Genomic DNA, 12262 nt, shown 5'->3' on the forward strand with positions numbered 1-12262 from the left:
GCACTGTCGGTTCAGCTCCATTCTCGGGCTTTCTGGCTCTCAGCCGCTATTCGTTCAAATCCCTGTAGAGCATTAAACAATCATTGCAAAATTCTCTAAGGTATGGTGGCTACCTGTTTTCAAATGGAAAGGACCAGCATGGGTGAAAATCCCCTGAAATTACACTTCTCTGTTTAAATAGAGAAATACTAGGAAAACACTAAAAAACAATGGAAAATCCACCAAAGTCAGACTTCAAAAGATATTGAATCCGACCTATAATCCTATTGGGTCCATTGTTGCATCGCTATCGCAAGTCGCAAGCGCCCATATGCCATGGTTTCCTTTTTATTTCGGTTTATAATGGAAATACGCAAAATACATTAAAACACTAAAAAACCCGACAAATGATTTTATATTGGAACTCAAATATTATAGAGCCGCATCCATAATTCCTATCAGGTCCAGCTTTATTGCATATTGCTTCACTTCCCCAATCTCCAATCTTCGATTGCTCTGATCGACCTTATCGGCTATCGACACATCGCTATCTGCCCATCGCATCGGCGTATCGCATGACCCGCGGTCCATTGGCATCATTCCTTGTGTTGTTGTGATGCAATATTGCGATGCAATAAATCACAATCACATATCGCTTAAGCCTCAAGCCCTCGGTAAGTCCTTCTTTGTATTATAGCGATGCGATATTGCGAGTTGATCTGGGTAGTTGATCTGTGCGCTCGATCAACAGTCCTCATTAAATTTCGTTGATCGCTATTGCGATTTCCATAAGGCCGCCTCTGATATACTCCGCTGGCCTCTCCCGATTGTGATATCCCGATTCAATCTAGACCGTTGATCTCTCCGATCCAACGACTCTAGTGTGGCGGCATTTGAACCTCCGATAGCTCTGTTTTCCGCCATTCTTTCACTTTTTTCCCTTGTGATAGTGTTTCCGATAATTAATATACATGAAGACTTAGAGGTTTTAGGATCCATTTTGGATCACTAATATTTTATAGGAGCATACAATTGATGTCTGCATAGGGAATTTAAAGGATAACATCCAACATGAGGTTTGCCTTTGAGAACCTGAATCATTGGAGAAGGAATTTAGAGTTGAAAGAAAAATTATGGCAACAAAGAATTCTACCAAACACAACTATAAAGATTGAAGTGTTGTTGCTCCTAGCCTTTCACAACCTACAAGGTTGACACCACAACAATTGGAGGAAAAAAGAGCAAAATGGCTTTGTTACAGTTGTGATAGAAAATACACTAAAGATCATAAGTGTGCTAAGAATAAATAATTCTACATAGACTATGAAGAGGAGGAAGAAAACGAACAAGGAATATCTAAAGAGGAGGACATACACCAGGAAGAAACCCTAGAGAAAGAAGAAATAAATCCAACCATATCTTGTAATGCATTGGTCGGAATTACCACTCCTCAAACTCTCAAGATAAAAGGATATATATCAAGAAGAAAAAGGTAATAGTGTTTATTTATTCAGGTAGTACCCATAATTTTATTCATTGTAAGATAGCCAAGGAATTGAATTGCTTTCGATATCCAGTGCCAAGTGATCTGATGGATCAAGAAAGTGCTCAAAATTCAAAGTGCTCAAACTGGCTCGAAACTAGTGCCAAAGTGTATATCTCGTCACCCTAAATCCAACACAATTCGTTTCACTCAAAACCGATATCATATGTTCCTGATATCATGTTGTGATTTAATTGGAAAACAACTAATTTTTTTGGAATTTGGGTTGCAGGGATGCCGAGTCAGTAGTCCGCACACTGATTGGGCCATGAATTGGTAGGATGACTAGTTCCTTCATGGTTTGGTGTGGTGGCCCAATGAAGGATTGCCACATGGACCAACCAGCGGCTATCATGTGGCCTCCTCATGGCCAACCAATTTTTTTTTATGGAGGCCATTCAACCCACGAGATTCAAATGCGAGACCTCATACAAGGCAACAAATACCTCCACCAACTTGACTGTTTTGGTTCTTAAACTATATAGTTTTTAATTTCTATTTAAATTTTGGTAAGCGCATAATTTGGGGGAGGGGGCTAGGCTAAGCCCTAGCCCATGGCCACCCCCATGTGACCAAGAGTGGGGGGCCAAGGGGTTGGGCCTTACCCCAGCCCATGGATATGGCCCAAGTCACAATGCACACGGAGCCCAAGCGCTTGACCGACGAAATTGTTGGAGAGGGTGCTTGCCCCAAGTGGTATGACCTCCTATGTAACCACAGACACGAAAAACTAGTGGGGGCCACCCAATGATCATATGTGGGACCATAGAACTAGGAGCGCATGCCAGAACTGGGGGCTAGATAGAGCCCATAATCTTTAGCCCCATATGTGATCTTATGGCTGCCATGTGATCAAAAAAATCGGGACTGAGGGCTTACTGGCAAATTTAACCATCCTACAAAATCGTCCACCAAGCGAGAATGTAGGCCAGGTTTGTGCACCAGTTCTGCATTTGGGGCGTTCAAGCCAAGTTTAGGCCGAATTGGAGGATGTTTAGGAGCAAAATTTGGAGAAATAAAGAAATAATCATATTTTACTCAATTTTTGGCCAAATGAGGTGTAGAAAGAACCAAAATAGGGTTTTTGACAGTGTTGGATCCATTGGAGACACCAGTTCTATTGTTTGAGTTTTTTAAAGCATGTAAACATGCTTTTGAGAATTTTTAATGAAAGTGGCCTTGTATTGGAAGCTCAACTAGGAGATGTAGCCCAAGAGAGGGGTAAATTCCTTTATCATGCTCTGTGTCATGTGTTTCAGATATGATTATTTCTCTCTGTTTGGCTGTAAAATTTGGTTAAAATTTACTTGTTTATGTGTTTATTAAATTGATCCTCTACCCAAGACACATATAATTTTCACTTTCAAATGGTTAAAAATCTTCAAGTTTACACATATGGATCATTTTGGTATCAGAGCAATAGGTTTTTGTGAAGATTTGATTTGTTTGCAAGGTTTTTTCTGATGCTTACAAGGTTGAAGCTCAAAAGAGGAGAAGGAGAACCTATGGAGCCAAGATCTCAAATTGTTTCAAGGAGAACAAACACACCTCAAGCTTCAATAGTCATGGCACATGAAGAAGGTCTTGAAGGGATGTCTAAAGATGAGAAAACTTTCAGAAAAGCATTCTTTGAGATGTATGAGATGGTTAAGGTTCTGTATGAGGAGAGGAATTCCATATTGTATGGAGAGAGCTCAAAGCCTCCAAAAGGAGAAGGAGAAAAATGAGATAAGCCTCCAAAAGGGAATAGAGGAAATGGTCACAAGCCTCCACCTTCACCTCCATCATCATCCTCATCTTCATCTTCATCCTCATCTTCCATGTCTTCTACTCCTTCACAACCACATCCAAATTCCCCAAGGGGTCATGGTAAAATTCCTTTTCTTAAGCTTGATATTAATTTTGAATTTCCTATGTACAATGGAGAGGTAAATGCAGATAGATTGTATAATTGGGTTCGTTAGATTGAAGTGTATTGCAGGATACAAAGAATCAAATATGATGAAACCAAGATTCAACTTGCTTCTCTTAGATTGGAAGGTGCATCACTAATTTGGTGGGAAGTCAAAACTCAAGAGGACATGAAGAAACATGGTAAGGTTTTATCCTCTTGGAATGATTTCTTTGTTGCAATAAGAAGGCAATTTTATCCATTAGCATACATGCAGAAAGCTATTATGGATTGGCATAAAATTAGGCAAGCTAAAGGGAAAAATGTGCAATCTTATACTCAAGAATTTAGGAAAAGAGATTTGATTTTAGGTATAGATTTTTCCTCACAAGGTACTTCACTCAAATACATTGGAGGATTCCATAGTTATCCATTTTCATGTTTAGCCCTACAAAACTAGATGAAGTTTGTTTTCCGACAGCTCATTTAGAGGCAAGAGGGAAAAAATTTTCTAAAGAAACTAGTGAGAGTTCCTTTGAGTCTGGAGAAACATAAAATGGTAAGTTCAAAGGAAAAGGGAAGAAGAATGCTGCCATCAAGATGGAGAAAGAAAAACTTACATGTAAACATTGTTCCAAAGAGGGCCATGATGAAGATCATTGTTGGAAACTTCATCCAGAAATGAGACCCAAAAAGTTAAAGAACAAGGAGAAAGAGAAGACAGTTGCAACTACACAACAAGATTTAGGTTTAGATTCTAGAGATGAAACAAATATCATAGCCATGGGTTTGAAAGGTAAGGACATTGCAGGTACTAGTTCTTCAAATTGTCTCAATGAAGCACAAGATGAAAAAACAAGAATAAAGCTTTTCCACATGAGAGTTGTTTCAAAACATACCAAGATAGATACACTGTTTGATAGTGGTTCACAAGAAAATATTATCTTAGAAGACATTGTCAAGAAGTTAAATTTAGAAAGCATTCCTCATCCTAAACCTTATCGTCTAGGTTGGATATGTGACAATAAAAAATTGCATGTGACAAAAAGATGTAAACTGAAATTTGCAATCACTGCAAAATTTCTAGATGAGGTAGAGTTTGATGTAATTCCAATTGATATATGTGGTATTGTTTTGGGAAGCCCATATCTCTATGATAGGAGGGCTATTTTTCATTTCCATGTGGACAAATATCATTTTTTCAAGAATGGGATTGAGTACATTGTTAGAGCACACAGTAAGAAGTTGAATTCATCTCTTGTAAATGCAGGACAAATGAAGAAGAGTGTTAATGCTAGTCAGAACTTTGCATTGTTAATGATCAAATGATTCAGGAGCATTGACTCGAAACTATCATTGTATATTAGTAGACATAGGGGGTCTTGTGTTTTCAAGGAAGTTGGATTCCTATGTATGTAATCATTAACGTTTTGAGTGATTAGAATATGAATTAATTAGATATTGTGAAGATATTTATAAATGCTCTTGAATGTAGGAGAACATGAATGGTTAGTGGGAATTGAGAGAGTTGGAAATCAATTGTAACTCTTATTGGTCTCATGATTCGAGGAACTAGAGAGGATTCTCAGGGATTAACTGGACTTAAAAGTGGACTTAGAGGATATTTAGGAGTTAGTTCAGTAGATTAAGGATCTGAACCAAAATTAGTTCAACAGAACCTTTTGTATAAATGTAAGCCTAAAAGGCATAGTCAGTCAGTAGTTAGAGAGTTAGGAAACAAGGTTTGTCTGTAAGCCTACGGGCAAGTAGCAAAACATAGGCCACTAATAAAAAAATCAGGCCAGACAGAGAGACTCTTGTGTAATTACTTGTTTATTAATACAAACAACTCAATTTAGAGTTATGTGTGTGTATGGAGTATTTAGTTATAATATTTGTGTGAACTAGAGTAAGTTCTATGTAATAGAAGTTGCATGTGCGGAATTAGAGGTGAAATACAGAGAAGAGTAACAAAAAGGTGTTACGGCGTTGTACACACCGACAGTATAGGAAGAAGCCTTTAGTATTACAATGAAGGTGGAGGAGCACAAAGGTGTGAGTGGAGTAAGTTAAGGAGAAAGTTATGTGGCAGAGCAGCGAAGGCCCAGAACCCTGAAGATGACTGAAACCACAGAAGAACATTGAAGGAACAAAGTAAAGAGGAGGACAAAGGAAGTGAGGTAACGACGCATAAGAGTCATTGGATTTAAAGATCAACCAATGAAGCTGAAGATTGATGGATGACCAAGATTAAGTCGTACAACATAAGAGAAAGAAAAAAATGGTGAAGATTCAATCCAAGTATTTGTGGAATGTGAAAGTCGGATATCAACCTGAACCATCAGATTGACATGGTAGATTGACAGTGATCAATAACTGAGTGGGGGTAGAGAGTACGGGATGCCTTGATCGTAGTTGAAGGCCCGTAGTTGTTCTTAGCTGTCGATCACAAATTCAAATGCTTATGTCATAGTCAACTACGGGGGTTGAGAGCTTGTTACCTCATGTGCCAGTTGAAGGGCCGCAAACCGTAGGATTTAAATGACCTCTGTTAGCCAACAGATATCAGGCCGCAAAGAGACCAAACTTTAACTGCAAGGGCGGACCCAAACATTTATAGATTAAGTTTGTATAATCCTTATCGGCTCCGTAAGGCGGTTAAGTGTCATGCAAGTGGTCCGATGTGATATCATTATGGACTGTCAGATCAAATGGGTTTTTATATACGATGCTGGATCACCGAGCATCTTTGTTGATTGGATAAAGTATCAGCTGTCAGATTCTAAACAAGATCGACGGTGGAGATTGAGTGATAAGGCTTGGGCAGAGCGGACTCGAGAAGGTTATAGGCGGGGTTTCATTTTATTTGAAGTCCAGTTGTGTTATCGCATATCACATGCGAGAGGCGATGGAGTCACATATTGGTGTGATGCGATATTGCGATAGTCATTGATCTGATGGATAAAATCTACGGTGGAAAGGGAAATCACATATTGCAAATTGGGAATGTTGAATGCATATTGTATTGAATCCTTTGAACTCTGTGATTGCGATATATGATGATTGGATCGTAGAAGGCGGCTTAACCTTAAGAAAGGAAGGTTTGGCTAGAAAGGTCATTGAAATACCTGGGATAGATGCGATTATGCATTTTATATGCATACTGTGGGTATTGCAGGTTTTTCCTGTGTCATAGTGGTATCACAGCAGAAGTGTGGCTGAAACATTTGATATTAAAGCACAAAAAAATTATGTGTGGAAATTTCTTTTAAAAGAATTTAGAACAGTGTTATGTGTTAAGATGGTAATAAAAACAGGCAAGAGGAGATCAGATTCTAATCTGACAAACAGTAAGCACACAGAGATAAATTATAGTAGAATATTGGTAGAATTGAAAATGCAAGGGAACAAAGGGCACTCCATTCAAAGTGCATGTGAATGGTAGAGAAAGATCGTGCAGAAGTCTTGAAGGTGAGATGGTATGTTTTTATTCTTATTTGATTTGAATATTGGAGAGTGTGTGGTCTTTATATTGTTACACAGGTGACAACAAAGGAAGGTGAGAAGATTGTAGCAACCTAGAGCAAGGAGTGCTCAATTGGTTCTAGAGGAAAGAACTAGAGAAATGCTAAAAGACTGAGCTCAGAGGAGAGAAGATTAGTGAGGAATATGTAGCAAGAATCAGACTTGTTACTGCAGAGGTATTGTTGTAGCTCACAAAGGAAATTCCACAAAGAATGTGGGTAGAATTGCTAAGGGATGAAGAAAGATGGTAAGAGTTTACGAGTGAAAGAAGATATGGTTAGAACCGAGTATTTCATTGTAATTGAAGTACAAGAGGATAATGGTGTTCTTAGAAGATGTAGATGAGTTCAAGCCTAAAGGAGCAGAGAGAAGTTCTCAAGAGGTTCCATAGATAGAGAACCAAGGGCTTGCCAAAAGGCCAAGTATAGAGGAAAGCTTGGTGAAGTAAGTGGCAACAGGGAGGACTTGCTGTTGCAGAGGCTTTAATGCATGTCATAGTAAGTGAGTGAGGAAATCATGAAGATAGATAAGAAGATGACTATTGATAGTCATAACAGAGATAATAGAGGTTCTGAGGAAGACTACAACAGAATAAAAGTGAAGAAGGAGGATGCCAAGGCAAATGGCAAGAGAATGAGTCAAGAGGAACATTACAAGGAGATTGTAGAGTTAAAAGAACAACTCCATGTATTAAGGATGATACTAGAGGAAAACCAAATACAAGGTTGGGTGTTGAGGAAAAAGGCAGTGAAATGGTGTGAGTTACAGAAAAGGCTACAACAGAGGCAAGTGAAGTGGTTGGTGGAAGAACTTAGAGAAGTTGAGTTGAGAATGGAAGTTTCCACTTGTGAAACAGAACAGGGTGAAGTTCTAGGTGAAGATGAAGACTGGAGATCTGTGGAAGATCTTATGAATCATATGAAGGATTTAGAACAACAAGGAGATATTATGACTGAATCATCAAGTGAGACCACAAGGTCTTATGTTTTTAAAACTGATAGTTTTTGTATGATTGTAGGTATTGCAGGAGAAAAATAACCTTTTGAAGATGTCTTCAGAATAGATGAAGATCTAGAAGTAAAAGGTGACAAATAAAATTTCTCAAAAGAGGAAGAATTTGAAGGGATACAACAGGAAGAGTCTATGGATGAGTTACTCAATGAGAGAATACAGTAATTTAAAGCTATCATAGAGATGGAAGATCATGATCTTATTCTGATGAGGAAGGAAGGAATATTGCCTCATAGAGGTAGTCTAATGAATTTTATTAATGTTATTGAGGAAGAAAAAATGCAGGAGAATATTAATGCAAATGATGAGACAGGGATAGCTTTGGAACAAGGGTTACAGAAGGACATCAAGGAAAAATGTATTAAAGAAGAAGGACATCTATTAAGAGATGTTAAGAAAGAGGAAGTCTATGCAAAAGATTTAGCAAAGGGAGAAAGGACATCTGATGATTTGTCAATAACAAAGGAAGATATGGAAAATTGTGTGAAATTTCCAAATTCTACTCCAATTGAAATTATTGAGTTATATGGAAAATTAGACTTTCAAAGAAGGGAGCTGGAAAAGCAGAGGATATATACTCAAGATAGATTGCTGAAAAGGGAAGACAAAGAAATTGTCATGAATGACAATCATAAGGAAAAGGGGATGGTAATGAAAGTTTAGCAAATTGACATTACAGAAGGAGGAGTTCATTATTGTGAACCAGAGCAGAGAGATATCATTGAAACAGATGATACGGAGGAGAGTTTAAATCAACATACTGATGTATTGACAAAGGAATTTAAAGAAAACTCAGAGCAACATACTAAGATGTTGACAGAGAAGGAAAAGGTAATGAGGCCTTATATTTTTAATTTTGATAATGGTTTTATGATTACAGGATTTGTTGAAAATGAGACGGACATGTTTCAAATTGAGGAGTCAGTTTTAGAACTGAAGAAGACTGGAAGTTGCCAAGACAAACATGCTGATGAGGAAAAAGAAAAGCATGAAGATAATATGCTTGGAGAAGTTAAATTGCTTGTTAGAATCAGTCAAGAAAGTGAAGGAAAATTACTGAGGGTTGTCAAGAAAGAAGAAGGAAAATATGTTGGAACTGATGAACAACATAGTGATGTATTTGAGGGGAATCAAGTACAAAGGAAATTGCAGGAAAACTTACTTTTTGAAAGTAAATTTACAGTTATTGAACAGAGGTTGTTTGGATAACAACAAGAGGGTAAGGATGAAAGAGCAGTAGTAAGGATCCAACAACTTCAAAGAGAAGACAGTAAACAACAGTTTGAAGAGTTGGTGGACAGTAGCAACAAACTGAAGCAAAGAGAAAGAGAAAGCAGTAAATGGCAGAGTATGGACCAGCCCAAGGATGTGTTGGAGACGGAGATTGAAGAATTATGGAAAATAATGATGAAGCAGTCCATATGGAGAAGATTGATAGTAGTAGGAAGGATGATCAATCAAAAATTGAACCTAATTGACAAGGAGAGGAAAATAAAACAGAAGACAACTGAAATACAACAAAAGCAAAGGTGCAGAGCATTCAGACAACTACAAACTAAAGTTTGGGACCCTGGAGGTTTCCTATCAACACATGAAGACACATGATCAAGAGATCATGAATGTTTTCTACTTTGGGAGTTTGATGCAGGAGCATTGACTCGATACTATCATTGTATCTTAGTAGACATAGGGGGTCTTGTGTTTTCAAGGAAGTTGGATTCCTATGTATGTAATCATTAATGTTTTGAGTGATTAGAATATGAATTAATTAGATATTGTGAAGATATTTATAAATTCTCTCGAATGTAGGAGAACATGAGTGATTAGTGGGAATTGAGAGAGTTGGAAATCAATTGTAACTCTTATTGGTCTCATGATTCAAGGAACTAGGGAGGATTCTCAGGGATTAACTAGAGTTAAAAGTGGACTTAGAGGATATCCAGGAGTTGGTTCAGCAAATCAAGGATCTGAACTAGAATTAGTTCAACAAAACCTTTTGTATAAATGTAATCCTAAAAGGCATAGTCAGTCAGTAGTTAGAGAGTTAGGAAACAGGGTTTGTCTGTAAGCCTATGGGCAAGTAGGAAAACATAGGCCACTAATCAGAAAATCAGGCTAGAGAGAGAGACTCTTGCGTAATTACTTGTTTACTAATACAAACAACTTGATTTAGAGTTTATGTGTGTGTATGGAGTATTTAGTTATAGTATGTGTGTGAACTAGCGTAAGTTCTATGTAACAGAAGTTGCATGTGCGGAATCAGAGGTGAAATACAGAGAAGAGTAACAGAGAGGTGTTACAACGTTGTACACACCAACAGAACAGGAAGAAGCCTTTAGTGTTACAGTGAAGGTGGAGGAGCACAAAGTCGTGAGTGGAGTAAGTTAGGGAGAAAGTTATGTGGCAGAGCAGCGAAGGACCAGAACCCTAAAGACAACAGAAACCACAAAAGAACATTGAAGGAAAAAAGTAAAGTGGAGGATGAAGGAAGTGAGGTAACGATGCACAGGAGTCGTTGGATCTAAAGATAAATGAACAAATATGAAGATCGATAGACGACCAAGATTAAGTCGCACAACATAAGATAAAGAAAAAAATGGCGGAGATTAAATCGAAGTACTTGTGGAAGGTGAAAGTTGGATATCAATTTGGACTGTCAAATCGACATGGTAGATTGATGGTGATCAATAACTAAGTGGGGGTAGAGTGTACGAGATGCCTTGACCGCAGTTGAAGTCTCGCAGTTGTTCTTAGCTATCGATCACAAATTCAGATGCTTACATCATAGTCAACTACGGGGGTTGAGAGCTTGTTAACCCGTGTGCTAGTTGAAGGGTCATAGACCATAGGATTTAAATGACTTCGTCAACCAATGGATATCTGGACGTAAAGAGACCGAACATTAACTGCAAGGGCGGACCCAAACATTTATAGATTAAGGTTGTATAATCCTTATCAGATCTATAAGGCAGTTAAGTGTCGTGCAAGTGGTCCGATGCAATATCATTTTGGACCGTGAGTTCAAATGCGTTTTGATCTATGGCACTGGATCACCGAGCATCTTTGTTGATCAGAGAAAGTATCAGTAGTCGAATTCAAAACAAGATCGATTGTGGAGATTAAACGATAAGGCTTGGGCAAAGTGGACCCAAGAAGGTTATAGGTGAGGTTTCATTTTATTTGAAGTTTGGTTGTGTTATCACATATCGAATGCGAGAGGCGATGGAGTCAAATATTAGTGTGATGCGATATTGCAACAATCATTGATCTGATGGATAAAATCTACAGTGGAAAGGGAAATCGGGAATGTTGAATGCATATTGTATTGAATCCTTTGAACTTCGCGATTGCGATATATGATGATTGTATCGTAGAAGGGGTCTTAACTTAAGAAATGAAGGTTTGATCAGACAAGTCATTGAAATACCTGGGACAGATGCGATTATGCATTTTATATGCATACTGTGGATATCACAGGTTTTTCCTGCGTCATCAAACATGAAGGTGTTGAGGAATCTAAAACCTTTCAAGGATATGAATCAAGTTTGAAATCTGATTTCATTGAAGTTTCTAATTCATGTGATAAGATGTTTCAGGAGTCTAACATGTTGCCCCCTAAAAGAGGTAAAAATAAATGAAGTAAATTTGCAGTAGCAAGCATCATTGTTGAACATTGGTGTGAACAAGATGTTAGTGTTAGAGAGTGCAAAGGTCAAAGAGAAAATGTAACAGAAAATTGACAAAGAGGACATTGGTCCCAAAACATATTCTTGTGGGTTTCATAATGTGTTGGCTTTGAAAAGGGAAGGTGCATGGTGATGGTGATCACATCTAGTCAAGAGTCGAGCTAACTACAAGGCTAGACATGGTAAGCATCATCATAACGACAATGTTAAAGGTGAGAAGAATTTGAGATTGTTTAAGTTAATTTTGACTGGATACCAAGGAGGGAATGTGTTTATTCCTTCAAAGGAAATTTGTTGTTCTGCATATTCTGGGAAATTGCAGCAATATGTCATCTATGACAACAAGACAAGGACTCCAAAATCAAGGAAAATGATGTATTTTCATGAAAAACTCAACATGAAAAATTCAAGAAAAGTTCAGTGGATTGAGACTCGAAGGGTGAGGGAATTATACGCTCATCTATTTTTTAATAGATAAAGAGATTTTGGAGGTCCAAAAGATTCCAATGGGGAGGAATGATCCAGTGAATTAAGATAGTGCTCAAAATTCAAAGTTCTCGAACTAGCACAAAACTAGAACCAATGAATAGATCTCGATGCCCTGAATCTGACATAATTTGTTTCACT

The sequence above is a fragment of the Pinus tabuliformis genome, chromosome 1_2 (genome assembly GCF_031772625.1).
Source record: "Pinus tabuliformis cultivar Carrire ecotype Pingquan chromosome 1_2, CPIR1, whole genome shotgun sequence".
Taxonomy (NCBI): domain Eukaryota; kingdom Viridiplantae; phylum Streptophyta; class Pinopsida; order Pinales; family Pinaceae; genus Pinus; species Pinus tabuliformis.